General features: G+C 37.2%; 1 protein-coding gene and 1 long non-coding RNA gene across 12 annotated transcripts in view; one reads left to right on the top strand and one right to left on the bottom strand.

Annotated features, from left to right (window-relative positions):
- The window catches only part of LOC105477433 (EPH receptor A6), a 950,680-nt gene that overhangs the window by 177,076 nt on the left and 750,856 nt on the right, over window positions 1–22,748 (top strand). The window lies entirely within an intron of this gene.
- The window catches only part of LOC105477434 (uncharacterized), a 67,940-nt gene continuing 60,451 nt past the window's right edge, over window positions 15,260–22,748 (bottom strand). For all 3 annotated transcript variants that reach the window (XR_984670.3, XR_984673.3, XR_984669.3), the window contains 2 exons: window positions 21,515–21,609; window positions 15,260–15,397 (listed from right to left, as the gene is read on the bottom strand). This is a non-coding gene — a long non-coding RNA (uncharacterized lncRNA). The remainder of the gene's footprint in view (window positions 15,398–21,514; window positions 21,610–22,748) is intronic.

Raw genomic sequence — 22,748 nt, 5'->3', positions numbered from 1 at the left:
TTACTACAAACTTTTTTTAGAATGAGTATCAATCAATCAATATTATTACTGGAAACAGTAGTCTCAGTTTTACATTGAACTGTAGAGTAATGGTAAATTTGAAGTGATGGAGATGTGCAGTTTCAAGTCACCGTATACGAGGATTATCAGCATGAAAAGAAGCATGCCGTACCAACAATAGATGGGAACTTTGGGGCCGCAAAAACAAGCTCTGCTTTTCTGCAGCCATAGACAGAAAAAAGCATGATTTATTCCCATTATTGGGCAGTGTCAAAAGTGACTGCCATAAAAAGTGATGAAAACCTCTGGAAAGATGGAAACACTGTTCTGTTGGACAGAGAAAAACAACTCTTGTCTTGGATAGAATTCTTTAACTAGGATTATAGTATCTTTGGTCTTTTTTAAAATAAATGACTCATATTCTAATTTCTCTGTTTTATTTCTATTCTTTTTTAAAAGTTAACTACTCTTCAGGACTGGTTATTTTCTACCCCTTCATAATTAAGGAGCCTATATTCTTTATCTCTATGTTTACAATTAAATATTTTTAATAAAATTAAATGTAAAAATTGTGTTAATTTGGAAAACATTGAAGATTCTCTATTAATTTAATAATTGAATTATGACCAGGAGGACTTTCCTCTAATTTTATGTGGGTGCATTTATATATAGATTGCTATTATGAACTAATTCACCATGGAGATGAAGTATTAATATTATATGTATATAATGTTTAAAATTACCCTATAAAATAAATAGCATACATTACTTATGTAAATATGTTTTATTCATGAGGGTTGTTTTTTCAGAAGTTCTCTTTCATCTATTGAGGTGACCATAAAATTTTTCTATTTATCTATTAATGAGATGTGTTATAATAGTATATTTCCTTAGATGACCTATCTATGGTTTAATAAAGTTAAGTTATTTGGCCTTGATTTTGGCCTTTATTAAAAATTGGGATGAGGAGATTCTGTCGAATGCTATGAAGTATAACTATGTTTTGAGTGACATAAAGAATATATGAGATACCATCTCACACCAGTTAGAATGGCGATCATTAAAAAGTCAGGAAACAACAGGTGCTGGAGAGGATGTGGAGAAATAGGAACACTTTTACACTGTTGGTGGGATTGTAAACTAGTTCAACCATTATGGAAAACAGTATGGCGATTCCTCAAGGATCTAGAACTAGATGTACCATATGACCCAGCCATCCCATTACTGGGTATATACCCAAAGGATTATAAATTATGCTGCTATAAAGACACATGCACACGTATGTTTATTGCGGCACTATTCACAATAGCAAAGACTTGGAATCAACCCAAATGTCCATCAGTGACAGATTGGATTAAGAAAATGTGGCACATATACACCATGGAATACTATGCAGCCATCAAAAAGGATGAGTTTGTGTCCTTTGTAGGGACATGGATGCATCTGGAAACCATCATTCTTAGCAAACTATCACAAGAACACAAAACCAAACACCGCATGTTCTCACTCATAGGTGGGAACTGAACAATGAGATCACTTGGACTCAGGAAGGGGGACATCACACACCGGGGCCTATCATGGGGAGGGGGGAGGGGGGAGGGATTGCATTGGGAGTTATACCTGATGTAAATGACGAGTTGATGAGTGCTGACGAGTTGATGGGTGCAGCACACCAACATGGCACAAGTATACATATGTAACAAACCTGCACGTTATGCACATGTACCCTAGAACTTAAAGTATAATAATAATAAATAAATTTAAAAAAAAAAGAATATAATAGTTATATGTACTGTGTTCTTGGATAGGAGTTGTAAACAAGTCAGACTCAAAATTCTTACTGTTTTTGCTACTTTGAATTTAGCAGAAATGGTACTCATTTTTGTATAAAATAACAAGTGCATTGCAATATAAAGGAGTATTTCAAAAGAACAATAAAGTAGAAGAATATTCCTGGCAGATATTAAAATGTATTTGAAGGAATATATTTAAAATGTATAGTATTAACTTCCAAAGATACATATTCATCAATGTTACCAAGAAAAGAGGTTAAAAATAGACTAAATTACATGAAGTAGTAAAACAATGGTGAAATTAAGATTATTAATTAATGGGAAGAATAGACAGATTGTTTAATGCCATGGTTATGTTGTAGGGGTTGACATTGGGGAGGAGAAGCAATACTAATTTGGGCATAGGGCAAGTATTGCAATTTCTTTCTTTTCTCTTCTCTTCTTTTCTTTTTTTTTGAGACAGAGTTTCACTCTTGTCTCCCAGGCTGGAGTGCAATGGTGAAATCTCGGTTCACTGCAACCTCTGCCTCCTGGGTTCAAGTGATTCTCCTGCCTCGGCCTCCCAAGTAGCTGGGATTACAGGCACACACCACCATGCCCAGCTAATTTTTATATTTTTAGTAGAGACGAGGTTTTGCCATGTTGGCCAGGCTGCTCTTGAACTCCTGACCTTAGGTGATCTGTCCACCTTGGCCTCCCAAAGTGCTGGGATTACAGACCAGTTTCTTAACTAAGCCCCAGAAGAGTCACCCTCACAATTAAATGTGAGTTGAATGTTGGAAATTAACATCCATTGTACCTTAGTGGAGAGATCTATTTGGGGAAAAGAGAATTCCCACAGAGTTTCTTGTTGCTTTAAAATGAAGCGTAAGGCGACGTTATAACAAAATGAGGCTTACTTGTAGGATACAAATTACGATTTTCATGAAAACTTGCAACTGTAATGAAGCAGTAACTTTTTAAAAATGATTTGCTTTCCTATTTCTTTTTTTCTTTATTTCTTAAAAAAAAAAGAGGGGGTATACATGTGCAGAAGTGCAGGTTTGTTACATAGGTATATTTGTGCCATGGTGGCTTGCTGCACCTATTGACCCATCCTCTAAATTCCTTCCCCTCACCCCACACCCCACAACAGGCCCCAGTGTGTGATGTTCCCCTCCTTGTGTCCATGTGTTCTCAATGTTCAACCCCCCACTTATGAGTGAGAACATGCAGTGCTTGGTTTTCTGTTTCTATGTTAGTTTGCTGAGGATGAGGGCTTCCAGCTTCATCCATGCCCCTGCAAAGGACATAATCTCATTTCTTTTTATGGCTGCATAATATTCTATGGTGTGTATATGTAGCACATTTCTTTTATCCTGTCTCTCATTGATGGGCATTTGGTTTGTTTCCATGTCTTCGTTATTGTAAATAGTGCTGCAGTAAACATATGCATGCATGTGTCTTTATAGTAGAATGATTTATATTCCCTTGGGTATATACCCAGTAATGGTATTACTGAGTCAAATGGTATTTCTGGTTCTAGATCCTTGAGGAATCACTATATGTCTTCCATAATGGTTGAATTAATTTACATTCACACCAACAGTGTAAAGGCATTCCTGTTTCTCCACAACATCACCAGCAACTATTGTTTCTTGACTTTTTAATAATCGCCATTCTGACTGGCATTAGAAGGTATCTCATTGTGGTTTTGATGTACATTTCTCTAATGATCAGTGCTGTTGAGTTTTTTTTCATATTGACCACATAAATTTCTTCTTTTGAGAAGTGTCTGTTTATGTCCTATGCCCACTTTTTGACGGGGTTGTTTGTCTTTTTCTTGTAAATATGTTTAAGTTCCTTGTAAATTCTGGATATTAGACATTTGTCAGATGGGTAAACTGCCAAAATTTTCTCCCATTCTGTAGGTTTCCCATTCACTCTGATGATAGTTTGTTTTGCTGTTCAGAAGCTCTTTAGATTAATTAGATCCCATTAATCAGTTCTGGATTTTGTTGCCATTGCTTTTGGCATTTTTGTCATGAAGTCTTTGCCAATGCCTATGTCCTGAATGGTATTGCCTAGGTTTTCTTATAGGTTTTTATGGTTTTTGGTTTTACCTTTAAGTCTTTAATCCATCTTGAGTTAATTTTTTATAAGGTGTAAGGAAGGAGTCCAGTTTCAGTTTTCTGCATATGACTACTCAGTTTTCCCAGCACTGTTTAATGAATAGGAGATCCTTTCTCCATTGCTTATTTTTGTCAGGTTTGTCAAAGATCAGATGAGTGTAGGTGTGTGGTGGTATTTCTGAGGTTTCTGTTCTGATCCACTGGTCTATATGTCTGTCTTGGCATCAGTACCATGCTGTTTTGGTTACTGTAGTCTTGTAGTACAGTTTGAAGTCAGGTAGTGTGATGCCTCCAGCTTTGTTCTTTTTGCTTAGGATTGTTTTGGCTATACCGGATCTTCTTTGATTCCATATGAAATTTAAGATAGTATTTTTTTCTAATTTTGTGAAGAATATCAATGGCAGTCTGATGGGAATAGTATTGAATCTATGAATTACTTTGGGCAGTATGGCCATTTTCACAATATTGAATCTTCCTATCCATGAGGATGGAATGTTTTCCCGTTTGTTTATGTTCTGTCTTATTTCCTTGAGCAGTGGTTTGTAGTTCACCTTGAAGAGGTCCTTCATATCCCTTATTAGCTGTATTCCTAGGTATATTATTCTCTTTGTAGTGATTGTGAATGGGAGTTAATTCATGATTTGACTCTCTGCTTGCCTATTGTTGATGTAAAGGAATGCTTGTGAGTTTTGCACATTGATTTTATATTCTGAGACTTTGCTGAAGTTGCTTATCAGTTCAAGAGGTTTTTGGACTGAGATGGGGTTTTCTAAAAGTGAAATCGTGTGGTCTACAAACAGAGACAACTTGACTTCCTCCCTTCTTATTTGAATACTCTTTATTTCTTTCCCTTGCCTGATTGCCCTGGCCAGAACTTCCAATACTATGTTGAATAGGTGTTGTGAGAGAGGGCATCCTTGTCTTGTGCTAGTTTTCAAAGGAATGCTTCTAGCTTTTGCCCATTCAATATGATATTGGCTATGAGTTCGTCATAAATAGCTCTTATTATTTTGACGTATGTTCCATCAATACATAGTTTTTTCAGAGTTTTTAACATGAAGGGCTGTTGAATTTTACCGAAGGCCTTTTCTGCATCTATTGAAATAATCATGTGGCTTTTGTCTTTGGTTCTGTTTATGTGATAGATTACATTTATTGATTTGTGTATGTTGAACCAGCCTTGCATCCCAGGGATGAAGCTGACCTGATCGTAGTGGATAGTTTGTTGATGTGCTGCTGGATTTGGTTTGCCAATATTTGATTGAGGATTTTTGCGTCAGTGTTCATCAGGGATATTGGCCTGAAGTTTTGTTTTTTTGTTGTGTCTCTTCCCCGTTTTGGTATCAGGATGATGTTGGCTTCATAAAATGAGTTGCGGAGGAGTTCCTCCTTTTCAATTGTTTTGAATAATTTCAGAAGGAATGGTCCCAGTTCCTCTTTGTATTTCTGGAAGGGTTCAGCTGTGAATCCGTCTGGTCCTGGGCTTTTTTTGGTTGGTAGACTATTAATTACTGCCTCAATTTAAGTGCTTCTTATTAGTCTTTTCAGGGATTCAACTTCTTCCTGGTTTAGTCTTGATAGGGTGTATACATCCAGGAAGTTATCCATTTCTACTAGATTTTCTAGTTTATTTACATAGAGATGCTTATAGTATTCTCCGATGGTGGTTTGTATTTCTGTGGGGTCAGTGGTGATATCCCCTGTATCATTTTTTATTGTGTCCATTTGATTCATCTCTGTCTTCTTCTTTGTTAGTCTGGCTAGCAGTCTATTTATTTTGTTAATTTTTTCAAAAAAACAGTCCTGGATTCGTTGATTTTTTTTGGAATGTTTTTCGTGTCTCTATTTCCATCAATTCTTCTCTGATCTTAGTTATTTTTTGTTTTCTGTTAGCTTTTGGATTAGTTTGCTCTTTTCTCTCTAGCGCTTTTAATTTTGATTTTAAGGTGTTGATTCAAGATCTTTCTAGCTTTCTGATGTGGGCATTTAGTGCTATAAATTTCCCTCTTAACCCTGCTGTAGCTGTGTCCCAGAAATTCTGGTATGTCATCTCTTTGTTCTCATTGGTTTCAAAGAACTTGATTTCTGCCTTAATTTTGTTATTTACCCAGGAGTCATTCAGGAGCATGTTGTTCAATTTCCATTTAATTAAGTGGTTTTGAGTGAGTTTCTTAATCCTGAGTTCTAATTTGATTGCACTTTGATCTGAGAGACTATTTGTTATGATTTCAGTTCTGCATTTGCTGAGGAGTGTTTTACTTCTAATTATGTGGTTGATTTTAGAATAAGTGCCAAGTGGCACTGAGAAGAATATATATTCTGTTGTTTTGGGGTGGTGAGTTCTGTAGATGTCTATTAGTTCCACTTGATCCAGAGCTGAGTTCAAGTCCTAAATATCCTTCTTAATTTTCTGTCTTGTTCATCTATCTAGTACCAACAGTGGTAAGTTTTCCGCCATTATTGTGTGGGAGTCTACGTGTCTTTGTAGGTGTCTAAGAACTTGTTTTATGAATCTGCGTCCTCCTGTATTGGCTGCATATATATATTCGGAACAGTTATCTCTTCTTGTTGAATTGTTGCCTTTACCATTATGTAATACCCTTCTTTGTCTTTTTTAATCTTTTTTGGTTTAAAGTCTGTTTTATCAGAGATTAGGATTGCGATCCCTGCTTTTTCTTTTTTCTTTTCTTTCTCTCTCTCTTTTTTTTTTTTTTGCTTTCCATTTGCTTCGTAAACTTTCCTCCATCCCTTTATTTAACCAAATCGCCAGTCTGTGTCTTAATTGGGGCATTTAGGCCATTTACATGTAAGGTTAGTATCATTATGTATGAATTTGATACTCTCATCATGATGCTATTTGGTTATTTTGCACACTAGTTGATGCAGTTTCTTCACAGTGTCAATGGTCTTTATATTTTGGTGTGTTTTTGCAGTGACTGGTACCGGTTTTTCCTTTCCATATTTAGTGCTTCTTTCAGGAGTTCTCACAGGGCAGACCTGGTGGTAACGAAATCCCTGAGCATTTGTTTGTCTGTAAAGGATTTTATTTCTCCTTTGCTTAAGAAACGTAGTTTGACTGGATATGAAGTTCTTGATTGAAAATTCTTTTCTTTAAGAATGTTGAATATAGGCCCCCCACTCTCTTCTTGCTTGTAGGGTTTCTGCTGAGAAGTCTACTGTCAGTCTGATGGGCTTCCCTTTGTAGGTGACCTGGCATTTCTCTCTGGCTTCCCTTAACAGTTTTTTCATCATATTGACCTTGGAGAATCTGATGATTATATGTCTTGCGGATTATCTTCTTGTGGAGTATCTTAATGGTGTTCTCTATATTTTCTGAATTTGCATGTTGGTCTGTCTTCCTAGGTTGAAGAAGTTCTCCTGGATAATATCCCGAAGTGTGTTTTCCAGCTCATCTCCATTCTCCCTGTCTCCTTCTGGTACTCCGATCAATCATAGGTTTGGTCTTTTTATGAAGTCGCATTTTTTTTGGAGGCTTCGTTCATTCTTTTTCATTCTTTTTTCTCTATTCTTGTCTGCATGTCTTATTTCAGTAAGGTGGTCTTCAAACTCTGATAACCTTTCTTCCGCTTGGTCAATTTGGCTGCTGATACTTGTGTGTGCTTCACATAGTTCTTGTGCTATGTTTTTCAGCCCCATCAGGTTGTTTTATGTTCAAGGTACATAAACTGGTTATTGTAGTTAGCAGTTCCTCTATCCTTTTATCAAGGTTCTTAGCTTCTTTGCATTGGGTTAGAACATGCTCTTTTAGCTCATCAAAGTTTTTTATTACCCATCTCCTGAAGCGCTACTTCTGTCAGTTTATCCATCTTATCCTCCATCCAGTTCTGTGCCCTTCGCGGAGAGATGCTGTAATCATTTGGTTGAGAAGAGACACTCTGGCCTTTTGGTTTTCAGCATTTTTGCATTGATTCTCAACTTCGTGAATTTGTGTAGTTTTGGTCTTTGAGGCTGCTGACCCTTGGATGGGTTTTTTTATGGGGGCCCTCTTGTTGTTATTATTGTTGATGATTATGCTCTTGTTGTCCCTTTCTGTTTGTTTTGTTTTCTTTCAATAGTCAGGTCCCTCTTCTGTAGGGCTATTGCAGTTTGCTGGGGGTTCACTTCATGCCTTATTCATCTCATTTGCTCCCCTGCCTGGAGATATCACTCAAGGAGTCTGGAGAGCAGCAAAGATGGGTGCCTTCTCCTTCTTTTGGCAGCTCTGACCTTGAGGGTCACCAACCTGATATCAGTAGGATCACTCCTGTATAGGGTATCTGACAACCCAGTTGGGTGGCATGGGGAGCAGGACTCATTTAATGAAGCACTTTGTACCTTGGTGGAGAAAGTGTGTTTTGCTGGAGGGAAACCCACTAGTCTGGGTCACCTGGATTCCTCAGAACTACCAAGAGGAAAGGTTAAGTCTGCTGGTCTGCAGAGACAGTGGCCACCTCTTCCCCTAGGGGCTCAGGCCCAGGGAGATCCAAATTCTGTCCCTGATCCTCTGGCTGGAGTCATTGGAGATCCTGCAGGGAAGTCCTGCCCACTGAGGAAGGATGGGTCCAGGTTAGACCTTAAGAGGCATTCTGGCTGCAGATTGCCACAGCCGGTGTGTTGGGCTGTGGGGACAAGTCTTGGGACCAAGCAGTCCAGCCTGCCTGACTCTAGCAGGGGAAAAAGCAGCCTGGAGCTATAGAAATGGGTGCTGCCCTTCCCCCATCCAGGGAGCTTAGTGTGGCAGGCAGTTGCCAGTCCCAGTGCTGGTTGCTGCGCCTCCATCAGGGAGCTCAAAGGGCTTAGACAGCAGGCAGCTGCAGATGGTGCTGGTCGCCCCTCCCTGCAGGAGTTTGGTAGGCTTAAGCAGATTCCAGCTGAGAGGCTGTAAGAATCTGCAGATTCCAGGATTGGGAGGCTAGGCCCTGGTGGCATGGTTTCATGAATGGGATCTGTTGATCCACGGGTTGCTCAGTTCCACAGAAAAAGCAGTTTCCCCGGCTGGGTAGCATGCTCACTCACCACCTCACTTGGCTGGAGGAAAGGGACTCCCCTTCCCCTTGTGGCTCTCAGGTAGGCGGCCGCACCCCTCTGCTCTTCCTTCTGTCCATGGATCATGCTAGCCTTCTAGTCAGTTTTGATGAGATAACCTGGATACCTTGGTTGCCGTTGAAGAATTCACATGCTGTCTTTTTTTTTTTTTTTTTTTTGATAGGAGCCTCCAAAGGCCACTGCTTCTAGTTGGCCATCTTGACCCGCCCCGAAACAGTAACTTTTGAAGAATAAAAGCAAAAGAGAAACATTACTAAAATGTTAAAGGATTACATTTACAGCCAAAATGTGTTTTGTTTTTGTTTGTGTGTGTGTTTTCATTAAGAAGGCATTGTGTTGGTGTGAAATATGGGTTCTGGTCAATCAAAGGGAAATTCTAGATTATTTGTAATATCATGTAATAACTTAGAGCAGGAATTGGCAGACCGTAGCCTGATTGCCAACCCCAACCCATTTTTGTAAATAAAGTGTCTTGGAATACAGCCAAATTCATTCATTTACATATTGCCTGTATCTGCTTTCAAGCTATAGTAGCAGGGTTGAGTAGCTGTGTCAGACACCATATGGCCTATAAAGCTTAAAATATTTACTATCTAGTCATTTACAGATAATATTTGCATACCTCTGCCCTATAGGCAAATTAATGCATAAATGGAAAATACAAAGTTATCAAACTTATTTTTTAGCCATATATTAGTGGGTAGCATTTTTGTAATTAAACGTAGAATAAAACCTCTACTGGAAATATTTTCCTCAAAAGGTAACCATCTTTTTATTCAGTCATTTATCTTTTAAAAAAAAAAAATTATTTCTTCTTTTTGAGGCAGAGTCTCGCTCTGCTGTCCAGGCTGGAGTGCGTTGGCGATCTCGGCTCACTGCAACCTCCACCTCCCGGGTTCAATCGATTCTCCTGCCTCAGCCTCTGAGTAGCTGGGATGACAGGCACGTGCCGCCAGGCTCAGTCATTTACCAAAGCATCTATGCTAAGGAATGTACATTCAAAAGCATTCAATAGAGGATTTCATATTGTTTCGTCTTAGGAAAGATTTGGTTTTTATTAAAATGCAGAAATAGAGAGGAGATTATGTTAGTAAAAAATGTAGGGATGTGTCTGTGGTACGTGTGCGTGTGCGTGTGCGTGTGTGTGTGTGTGTGTGTGTGTATTTTCATAAAGGAGTGTTAGGTGCTTGCTACTGACTTGTAACCAAAGTAAGGTTTGGCTGTATGCCACCTGAGAAGACAAACACATAAGAAGTAAGGTTTCGTGGAAGAAAGCAGCTTTATTCAAGTGTTGACATCTTGGGAGACGGCCAGACTCAAGCCTCAAAAAGCCATCTTAAATTCTCAGACTGCATAAGGGGATTTTCAGGGGGAAGGTTGCATGGAAACTGTACAGGAGTGTACATGGTGCAGGTCTGCTTCTTGTTTTCCACTGGCTAGTTTAAGTAACAGACTATCCAGAGGCCTGGTTGGCATCATCTCAGTAGGGGTCAGGTTAGGGATTAACTGCACAACTGTTTCATCTTGAAAGGGAGAAAATTGAAACTGCTATCTCTACCTCATGTCTGGATTGTTGTAAGATTAGCCTTTGGACATTTCAAGCAAACAGGTAGTTAGATATATGGGTATCAAGAAACAAACAAGGGAGGGATTATCTTTAGAGGAAGCTAGCAAACTGGCTATACTGGTTACATTAGGAGACATTTCTCAAGGACTCTTTAATACTAGTTAATTCTCTCATTTTGCATTTTGATTAATTACGATGACAGACACTAAAAATGTATTTGTGATTTGTTTAACTTCTATTTCTTTTTCAACTTTTATTTTAGATTTAAGGGATACATGTACAGGTTTGTTTCATGGGTATATTACGTGAAACTAAGGTTTGTGATATAAATGATCCCATCACCCAGGTAGTGAGCATAGTACTCAATAGTTAGTTTTTCAACCCTTATCCCCAACCCCACTCCTTCCTCCAGTAGTCTTCAGTGTCTATTGTTGCCATCTTTATATACATGAGTACCTAAGATTGAACTCCCACTTATAAGTGAGGACATATTTATAAGTATGGTTTTCTGTTTCTGCATTAATTTATTTGGGATAATGGCTTGCTGACTTTCTCTGTGTTGCAGCAAAGAACATTATTTCTTTCTCTTTTTTGTGGCTGCATAGTATTCCATGATACATATATACCATATCTTCTTTATCTGCTACACAGTTGGTGGGCACCTAGGTTGATTCAATGTGTTTGATACTGTGAATAATGCTGTGATGAACTTACAAGTGTATGTCTTTTTGGTAGAGTGATTGATTTAAAAAAAAAATTACCCAGTAATGGGATTGTTGGATCAAATAGTAGTTTTAAGTTCTTTGAGAAACCTACAAACTGCTTTCCACAGTGGCTGAACCAATTTACATTCCCGCAACAGTATATAAGTTTCCCCTTTTCTCTGCAGCCTCACCCAGCATCTGTTTTTTTTTTTTTTTTTTTTTTTTTTGGAGACAGGGTCTCATTCTGTCACCCAGGCTGGAGTGCAGTGGCATGATCACAGCTCCCAGTAGCCTTGACATCCCAACTCTGGGCTCAGATGAGCCTCTCATCTCAGCCTCCATGGTAACTGGAACTACAAGTGTGTGCCACCTGCCCAACTAATTATGTAATATATATATATAAATTATATATAAATTATATATATATTATATATATATATAACTAAAATATATATATAATTTATATATATATACACACACACACACACACACACACACACTTTTTTTTTTAAGAAACTGGGTTTTGTCGTGTTGCCCAGGCTTGTCTCAAACTCCTGGGCTTAAGCAATCTGCCCCCGTCGGCCTCTCAAATACTGGGATTACAGGCATGAGCCACCACTGGACTGTTGTTTTTTTCCTTTTTAATAATAGCCCTTCTGACTGATTTCAAATGGTATCTCGTTATTGTTTTGATTTGCATGTCTCTCATGATTAGTGATGTGGAACATTTTTCATATGTTTGTTGGCTACTTATATGTCTTTTGAGAAGTATCTGTTAGTATATTTGCCTACTTTATTTATTTATACTTGTTGAATTGTTTTAGTTCTTTACAGATTCTGAATATTAGACCTTTTTCAGATACCTAGTTTGCAAATATACTCTCCCATTCTGTAGGTTGTGTGTTTGCCCTATTGATAATTTCTTTTTGCTGTCTAGAAGCTCTTTAGTTTAATTATGCCTCACTTGTCAATTTTTGTTTTTGTTGCAATTGCTTTTGAGGACTTAGTCATAAATTCTTTCTCAAGCCCAGTATTCAGAATGGTATTTGTTTAGGTTTTCTTCTAGAATTGTTGTAGTTTGAGGTCTTATATAAATGCATTTGTTGAAAAAAGTGTGAGTTAGTGGTTTATATTCTTTGTGTAAAAGTATACACAGCATCAAATTATAAATAAAATTTAAATTATATTTTACTTAGAAATGATAAAAAAGGATTTTCTGTGAACCATAGACTAAATTTCCAGTAGGTTCTCATTTTTTCTCACTACATCTATATTATATGGTACTTTTAGCAATCCTAGATATCTGTTTGTTAAGGTGTTATGGAGGTATAATATTTACTGCGTACCCACTACATCCTGCGAAACCATGAATTGCCATTAACTATCACAGTCTCTGTCAAACAATACACAAGTCCTTGGAACACAGTATTATTTATAATTGTGCTGTTGCTTATATGAAGGGATGTACACTCACATGGAGGCCATAAGTATATATATACTTTGTATACTTAGCTTGTTATGAAATATGTTTAAAATGGGTGTTCTTTGAAATTTTCCCAAAATTGATAATCTTGAATAAGAGTTTTTTAATGAAGATATTTCTAAAATAAGGAATGTATCTTACCTGCTTAAGGTATAGATAAGAACCTTTGTTTTCAACCAAAATAATAGTTTTATTCAAATTATGAAGCATGTTTATGCATAGGAGTTTCATGTTTTTGTTTTTGGCATGGGTCTTCAGTAATGCCTCCTACAAACTCATCATTATTGTATATTGTCATTACCTTATTTTTGTACTTCTCTCTCTCTCTGTCCTCTCCACCACCCAATCTGTCTTATTTTTGCCCTTTAAAGAACTTAATTTATGCTGAATGGTTAATATTTTATCATTATGTTTATTTATATTTGAACTTTCTTATACAGTATACTTGATTAAACTTTCCTGTAAAATGTCACTATATTTTCCCATTTTATACCCCTTGTCTTTTAAGATAAACAGATAGAGAGATAAAAAGATAGATATTCAACACATTAATTCTAGTTCATCAAAAGTAAGAATTTGGAAAAATTATTTACCATTACATATTTAAATGATTTTTCAGAATTTTACTGTGGGCATTATTATCTGCTTCTTGAGGAGTATCAGTCTACTTCATGCTCTTCACTATTCAAATGGGGTCTTGTTCTCCAAGCAGAAGAGCTCCTTCATTCCTTCATTCATCCCTCTCTCCCTCCCTTCCTCCCTCCTCTCCTCTCCTCCCTCACTCCCTCCTTTCCCTTCCTTCCTTCCTCCCTCCCTCCTTCCCTCCCTCCCTCCCTCCTTCCCTTCCCTTCTCTTCCCTTCATTTCCTTCCTTCCTCCCTCCTTCCCTCCCTCCCTCCCTTCCTCCCTACCTCTCTCCCTCTCTCACTTCCTTCATTTCTCCCTTTTTCTTTCCTCTCTCCCTTCACCTACTTCATTCCCTCCCTTCACCTCCTCCCTTCCCTCCCTCCATCCTTCCTTCTCCCTTCCTTTCCCTTCCCTTCCCTTCCCTTCCCTTCCCTTCCCTTCCCTCCTCTCCCCTCCACTTTTCTTTCCCCTTCCCCTTCCCCCTTCCCCTTCCCCTTCCCTTTTCCCTTTCTGTTATGGTATAAATATGCAAAACTTGTTTGGAGGAAATGGAGAAAATTATTGCTTAATACATCTCTTCTTCCATTAAAGTTCTTTCTGTATATGTATACTTGACATTCTTAGGAAAGGACTGTGATGTTGAAACATAAATTAGCAATGCTTGCAGAATTTAATGATCTGCCTGTGAATGCAAAATATATCATGTAATAATTCTGTACCTACTAATGAAACATTGAAGAATTCAGCATTGCACGTGGAATGTTTCTTTAAATGAATATTACTTCAAAGGGATGATGATCAAAGTATTTAAGAATTCCTAAAGGATCAGAAATTCTTTTTTGAGATAATTTTCCTTAACATAACAATGCATGTTTATTTATTTGATGTCTGATGGCCATGGAGTAGTGGTATTTTATGAAAAAAAGTCTTAATTTTGCTGTGACAGCCTCTTTTCCCAGAAGATTAGCATACCAAGGTTTGTCTTCTATATATATGTAAGCTAGATAAAAGTGTTAATTCTAATTGAAATGGTTCCTTTAGTATATTTAATGAATGCTCCACAGACAAGTAGATTAAACTGAAAATTATTGACACAAGTTTTATCATTGCAGAAGAAAATAATCACCAAAATCATTGTCTCCTCTTGATCAAATTTAACTCCCTTGTCATAGAAAATTGTACATTGAAGTTAGGAGTAAAGGCCTGTGTGGAAAAAGAAGTAACATTATACAATAAAGTATTGTAGAAGAAAATCTTACTAGTTTATGAAACCTTATACTGAAAGAAAAAGCAAGGAAAATAGATGTTCAATTGGTAAAATCAGTATAAGGTAACAACTTAAAATGATTTTGTCCAGCTCTGTCATTAAGTAGGGCCTGTAAGCAGTAGGGGAACTTTACCCCAGAAACATATGTGTGTGTGTTTTCTTTTCCAGAAAGATCCAGGAGTGTTTGGGCTACAGCCAGTTTCATTTCTTAATACAGGAAAATTATGAGGCTGTATCCAGACTGTCTTTTCAATGTCAAACTAAATATGCTTTTAGAATAAAAGAATAAGTGTTGTTAGGGAAAAAACCCATTAAAACTACTCCCATCTCCAATTTTAGTGTTAAAAAGAATATATATACATAATTAATTAAAATAAATTATGTTTGGGAAAGGCCGTGAGCTCACAATGATAATCAAAAGGGACACATTAAAATACAAATACAACAGAATGGAAGGGGATCGGGAGAGGAGTGGACACTCCTGGTGAGGCCAGTGCTGGAGAGCATGATTCCTCATCCAGAAGACGCAGTTCCCCACATACTTGGCAAGGCTCCCAGCCTCTGAGACCATTATCAAGTTCACTGGGCTCACAGAAACAGATAATTTATTTAAAAATTAGACACAAAAACTTCACTAATAGCTGACGATCTCTGGGTAGTGACTTTTTTTAATTACGAGAAAACATTTAAGGAAAATCAGTGCTTTTACATTCCATTTCAGAATTGCTTAGGCTGTTTGTTTATTGTCTTTCCTTGTTTACTTGCACTATTTGGCTAACCTCTTCCATTGTTCATTCTTCCTGAAAAAACAAAAAACAAACAAACAAAAAAAACCCAACAGCTTCATTAATCTTAAAATATAAAAAGAAAATCCCAAAGTGGCAAATGAAACGTTAAAGATATGTGTCTTACTAAAGCAGCTTGCTGTAGGTGTTGGCTACGTTTTTTGTTTGAAACTTTGTATATTTAGATATTTATGTAGAAGTTAAATTCTACAAGCTTCTGGTAATTACTTTAAACAATTAATGTATCTTCCAACAATAAAATCAACACTTCTGATTTTGAATGAAAAAGATCTGGATTTTGGCAATGATTCAAAGCTTTTTCTCTGAATTTCAAAATTTTCAACAGAATCTCCACTTTAAATTCCCCCCCCCACTCTGTTAGATTTAACTATAATAATGTGAATGTTCCAATTTCAGAGACAAAGTAAATTAAGTATAAAAGTTCTAACAAGAAATAGTTTTTTACACTATAAAGTATTTATTTACTTTAAAATAAAATGCGTACAATTCAGTTAAAATCAAGAGACAAGATGTGACTTATTTATAATAGCTCTATTAAATATAATGACATAAAATAAACTGTACTTTAAAGTGTGCAACTTGGTGAGTTTTAACATATGTCTAGAGCCATGAACCCATTGTCACAATGAAGACAATAAGCATATCTATCACTCCCAAATTTCTTGTTATGCACCTATGTAATTCCTCTCTCCTTTCCTTTACTACAGCCAATAACTATGGCTCTATACACTTGTCTCTATATGTTGGTGAACATTTTCTAGAATTGTCAGAGGCATCTTCAGTATCCACTCTTTTGCCTGTTCTTTAATTCAATGTGATTATTTTGCCAATTATTCATGTAACTGGATGTATCAGTAGTTCATTACTTTTCATGCTGAGTAGTAGAACATTGTTTGGATATACTACTAGTTGTTTTATCCATTCATTTGCTGATGGAAATTTTGGTAGTATCTTGTTTGTGGCTGTTACAAATAAATTTGTTAAGAACATTTATGGAGGGGCAGAGCAAGATGGCCCAACATCCATCTCCAATCATCCCACCACCACAAGTCACCAATTTGACTACTATCTACCGAAAATAAGCACCTTCATAAGTACCAAAAATCAGGTGAGCATTCACAGTACCTAGACTTAATTTCATATCACTGAAAGAGGCACTGGAAGAAGGTAGGATTTAGTCTTGATTTACTGATGGCACTCCACTTCCATTCCCTGGAAGTGGCTGTGTGGTTCAGAGTGAGAATCTCTGTGCCTGGGAGAGGGACAGTGCAGCAACTGTGAGACATTGCACTGACCTCAGTAGTCCTTTGTAGTAGCCAAAAGCAAAACCAGGCTGAACACAGCTGATGTCAACCCTCAGAAGGAGTATTTAAATCAGCCTCAGCCAGAAGGGAATTGTCCATCCCGTCAGTCAAAAAATTGAGTTCTGGCAAGTCTCACCACCACATGCTAAAGTGCTTGGGGGCCCTAAATAAATGGGAAAGGCAGTCTAGGCCCCAATGACTGAAACTTCTAGGTGAATCTAGGGCTGAACTGAACTCACAGCCAGTGGACTTATGGGGCAAGTGACCTACTCAGACAGCATTTAGGTTAGTGAAGGGAATGCTCATGCTGCTAGATGTATTGGGCTCTATTGTATGTTGTTTCTTTTCTCTTGCTGCCTTTAGGATCCTTTGTCCTTGATCTTTGGGAGTTCAGTTATTAAATGCCTTTAGGTAGTCGTCTTTGGGTTAAATCTGCTTGGTGTTCTGTAACCTTATTGTATTTGGATATGGACATATTTTTCTAGGTTGCGGATGTTCTTTGTTGTTATCCCTTTGAATAATCTTTCTTTTTATTATTATACTTTAAGTTCTAGGGTACATGTGCACAACGTGCAGGTTTGTTACATATGTATACATGTGTCGTGTTGGTGTGCTGCACCCACTAACTCGTCAATTACATTAGGTATATCTCGTATGCCTGTCTTTTTCTCTACCTCGTCTTTAAGGCAAATAACTCTTAGATTTATTCTTCTGAGGCTATTTTCTAGATCCTGTAGGCATGCTTTACTGTTTTTTATTCTTTGTTTGTCTCCTCTGTGTATTTTCAAATAGCCTACCTTCAAGCTCACTGATCCTTCTTCTGCTTGATCAAGTCTGCTACTGAAAGACTCTGATGCATTCTTCATATGTCCATCACATTTTTCAGCTCCAAAATTTCTGCTTAATTCTTTTAAATTACTTCAATCTACTTGCTAAATTTACCTGATAGAATTCTGAATTTCTTGTCTATCTTTTTCTGTCTCCCATTTATTTTGGGGTCTTTATTTACATGCATTTTTACTGCTTTATGTTCTTTCAGAGTTTACTCATGCTCCGATCATTTTTCTTAGTGTTGATACAAGACTTTTCTAATCTTCTGGGTGCTTCTTTCTGTGGCCTTGGGTAATTTTCTCACATATATGTGCTAATCATCACTTGGTCAAGTATTTGAGGAGGCCCTCTACAAATTCAGTTTTTTTCTTTTGCCATCACTTGCCTCTCTAGTAATCTATCTCCTGTGAACTCTTTCAGTTCACAGCTGGAGCTGTGACTCCAGCTATGTTTTCTCAACACAAAAAGACTGTCTGTCTCTACCTTGCTTCCCCCTTACTGTGTTGTACCCTGGACACTTTCTTTAGGCATAAGTTGGAGCCATATTGAGGTTGACTTCATTTTATTCCTTTCTCTTGGGGATTATATGTTTTTCTCCTTTTTTAGTTGTTTCATCAGTACATATATATTTATTCTCTGGTATACCCCTGTGGCCAGATGTCCTGATAGAACAGATTTAATTTATCAGCTTTTCAATAAACTAGAGAACATGTATATACACATAGTATATATGTATGTGTTATGTATATATAAAACCATATGCATAATTATTATATTTTTGCTTTTCTTTGTAAGTTTGCATCTATTATGTTTAGTATGTGATATTTGTATATAGGTGTCATCATTTGAATCATTGGTCCCAGTTTTTCATTTCTCCTTGTATTCATGCTTTTTCCCATATAATTTTGAAGTTCTTTCCACTAAAGCACAAGTGCTTTTCCGGATTCCTTGACTTTGACCTTAGCAATAAGGTTTGTTTGGGCCAATGGAACATGAGTCTAAGTTGCAGTCTGCCAGTTCTGAGCCTATGCCTCAAGCCTATGCCTAGCTTGTTTTTGCTTGCTCTGTTATACCTCTATCAATACCACGAGGCTTTCCTAGTGTTTTCTGGTGCAGACTGAGCCCCAACTGCAGTGAATATCGAAGCCAGCCAAGATCCACAGACCGAAGCAGTTTCCTGCCATGTGCAGGCTAGATTAGATGACCTCAGCGAATCCCCAGAATAAATGATAGAGATGAAAATTATGTTGATTCACTGACAATAAGATGAATAATGCATGCAGAAATTTCATAGATCAGGTCACTGTAGCGAAATAATAGGATAACATGTCATGTAGCTCTGGACAAGTAAGAAAAATAGTATTTCTAGGGCAGTCCAGTTTACAAAATACTGAAATGGACCTGCAGATTACCTAAGTCTGTTGGAGCATAGATGAAGAGTCAAGAAAATGCAAGATGGAGAGACAGAGCTATAGCAATGCTAACAGTAATAGAACACTAAGAATTGTAGTTTTATGGTCAGCAATAGGGGTCATGATGTGATAAATGCTATTATCCAGACTAGAGCACAGTCTCTGTGAGTTAATCAAAAAAAGTTTCATAGGAAGAGATTCCTGCTGGTCCAGTACAATAACTTCTCCTGGCCATTTGGATAAAAATTTACTTGCTGAAGGAGATCTCAAAATATAGACCCACCTTTAGGTTTATTTTTTTTAATTGTTTTTGTATAATTTTCATATATTCCCCTTAAGAGTCTGTTCTCAACCCATTTACTATGCCTAGTGATCCATTATTGGAATGCTAAGCTTGTGGGAGTTATTTATATCCTACTGCTCAAAGTCATTGCTAGGGTTTAATTTTTTAAAAAAGGCAACATCTGGCATAAATGGGTTAAATCATTGTTGATGAAGTGTTTTCTTCATTTTAATAAATTACTACTTATTAAAAACATTCAGCATAGATATCTAAATATTGTGGCTCCTATATTACTCTTAGAATGAAAAGACTTGCAGCCAGAGTGGCCAAACAGGTAAGTGACACTACTTTCTCATAATTCATCAACAAGTTTAAATATACTGAAAATCTGTTCCGTCCGCTTGATCACTATTAATTTCATAGGCCAAACTTGGACTGTATAGCCTAACGAGTCCACATTTGTGCCCTAATTATTCATTTTCCAAGGAGCAGCTGGTCATTTCTTTTTCTTTTGCTTCATTTTATCTTTAAACTAATATCCAAACTCAGGGTCGTGGCTCAGGATGACCTCTTCTCCTTCCAGGGTCTAGCCTTTGCCTACCGCTACACCTTCATCTCCAACATTGGCCTCACTTCCTGTGACTACACTGTTACTCACATCACTCATTGTTTAGAACTCTCGAAATTTCTTCCTTTAGGGTCTTTGCATTTGTTGCTTCCTCTGTCTTAAGTATCTCCCCTTCTGTATGAGTCTTCTAGGGCTGCCCTAGCAGAATGCCACAAATTTACTTTTTCACATTTCTGGAGGTGGGAAGTCGAAGATCAGGGTTATGGCAGGGTTAGTTTCTGGTGAGGATGCTCTTCCTTACTTGCAGAAGGCCACATTCTTGCTGTTTCATCACATGGTTTTTCCTTTGTGCTTGTGCACTTGTCATGTCTCTTCTTCTCATCAGGACAACAATCCTATTGGTTTCAGGCCTGAGCCTTATAACTGTTTTCAATGTTAATAACCTTTATAAAAGCCCTATCTTGAAATATATCACACTGGGGGTTAGAGTTTCAACCCGTGCATTTTGGGGACACAGTTTAGTCTGTATTACCTTGCCTTATCCCTTCCCGCTCATCACATAGTCAATGCCTTTTCATTACTCAGGTGTTATTTCTAATATCATCACATAGTAAATGCCTTTTCATTACTCAGGTGTTATTTCTAATATCATTTCCTCAGAGAGTTCTCCCTCAACTATTGTTTAATCACAGTGTATTGTAACTCTACAGGCATGCCTGACCCTGTTCACTCATCACTGAAATTACTATATACAACCAGAATTGTGCTTGGCACATATGATAAAGCATTGAGAAAACATTTGTTGAATAAATATTTTCTTCTAATACTGGTTTATGGGCATAACTATTTCTGAATGTGTCATTTCTCAAAGGTAGACACCTGAGCTTTATGATCCATGGTGTTATCCTAAAAAACAGAACACAGTATTCTTATATTAAGTATACCACTGTATATAGCAATTGGTGTTCTGGGGAGTTACAACATGTCATTATTTAAATAGGTTATCATATTTTTTTCCAGTAATCTCCCCAGCTATATTAAAATGAAACTTCTCCCCTTTTTCTCGCTAAGTAGCATCTTCCTTGACTATTTCTTGGACAGATGCTATAACCTTTCAGTTACTTGAGCTATTAGTTTATTTCATTATTCATTTTAAAATGCCAATCTCAAATTATACTCAAAGGTTTTTCTACATTTCCCATCTGTGATGACAGCTCTTATAGCTTTAAGAGTACTAGGTTGTGGGTGGGCTTCACGACATCTCTTTTCACTCCCACTTCTAGATGCCAGCTCCATCTGTGATGTGACAAGAGCGGGTAAATATCTTCTTACTTGACTCAATCAGATTGCCGTCTTTTTTCCTTGGTTGTTGTTTCTTCTCAGGCTGACACTTACTCCAGATGTCCTCTGCGTGATTGGGCTCCTAATACCTGTACTTCTGAATGGTCTCCATGTACTTTCTTTTGAGAATTACCTGAGAGGTTTCTACTTCTTGTGTCACTGAAGAAGCTGGTCAAGATTCAAATCCACTTATTTAATCACTTTATTCTTCATTAAAATCCAACAAAGGCTGATCCTAGCATACCTTTTCTTTGTTTTCTGCCTGAATGAGTATTAGCAGGCCACCTTGAGCACAGCGGCATTATTTGCATCCATGATGTCTAAGAGTACTTCATATCCTTGCTTCGTCAAATAGGAGAACAAGTTACTTACCAGAGTTCCTTCTCTTAGCACCTCCATCTCTCTGGTGGTCATTGCTTTCATGCCTGGGCAACAATAAAGTATCTGTGGATCCAATGCCTCACTAACTGTTTAGAAGAGAGAATAGATTTGATTTAATAAATGAAGGGTACATTTTAGGCAAGCCCAAATTTACGAGGGATTCTTTTGACCAATCCTCACTTCACATTACTCCAAAGGCCATTTTCTCTTGTTGCTCAATTTACTGTGTTGCCTGGGGCCATTGAAACTGGCAAATCCCAGTAAAATAGTCCTTAAGTTAGACGGCCCCAGTTGTTAAACTTTGGGAATTAGGAGTTTAGATTTCTAGAAATAATTAAATTCAACTTGGACTTTTATTAAAATTGTTAGGCTATGGGAAAATTCCCATTCGACATTCAGTTTTGTCGCATTTTGCAGCCTAATAAGCAATATGGTAACTATCTCAACTAAAATGGAGATTTTATATGAAAACAAGATTTACCTTTTCTCTTTTCTCTTTTTATTTTACTGGTAGTTGGTCATTCATAGTCTCAAGTGTTGTGAGATTAAATTGTGTTGTAAGAGTGAAGTGTTTTATACTTTTCACAGTGTTTTATTTTCTAATTATTTTGAATATTTAAAAATGTTTTTATATGGAATAATTTAAAGTGTTTTAATTTACATTATAATTTCGTTTTGTCTTTTTTTGTTGTTGTTTTTTTTCGAGATGGAGTCTCACCCTGTCGCCCAGGCTGGAGTGCAGTGGCGCTATCTTGGCTCACTGAAAGCTCTGCCTCCTGGTTACAAGCATTTCTCCTGCCTCAGTCTCCTGGGTAGCTAGGACTACAGGTGCGTGCCACCATGCCTGGCTAATTTTTTTATATTTTTAGTAGAGACAGGGTTTCACTGAGTTAGCCAGGATGGTCTCAATCTCCTGACCTTGTCATCCGCCTGCTTTGGCCTCCCAAAGTACTGGGATTACAGGTGTGAGCCACCACTCTTGGCCCTTTGTTTTGTCTTTACATCTCTTTTTCAAATTTGAAATTATTTCTCATGAGAGATTGTCCCTAACCAGAATATTATTTCAATTTCAAATACTTTATTCTTATTCATTTTTATCTTTATAATTTGCCTTCTAAATTTTTTTCATGCTCTTATTTTGCTACTATATATATTTACTTAGTGATATGTTAGATATAATATTAGCAAACAAGACTAATATCTATTATCAGGGAAAATACATTTT

This window comes from Macaca nemestrina, chromosome 2 (genome assembly GCF_043159975.1).
Source record: "Macaca nemestrina isolate mMacNem1 chromosome 2, mMacNem.hap1, whole genome shotgun sequence".
NCBI lineage: Eukaryota > Metazoa > Chordata > Mammalia > Primates > Cercopithecidae > Macaca > Macaca nemestrina.
The sequence above is the reverse complement of the archived record's forward strand: the minus strand, read 5'-3'. Positions and strand labels throughout refer to the sequence as shown.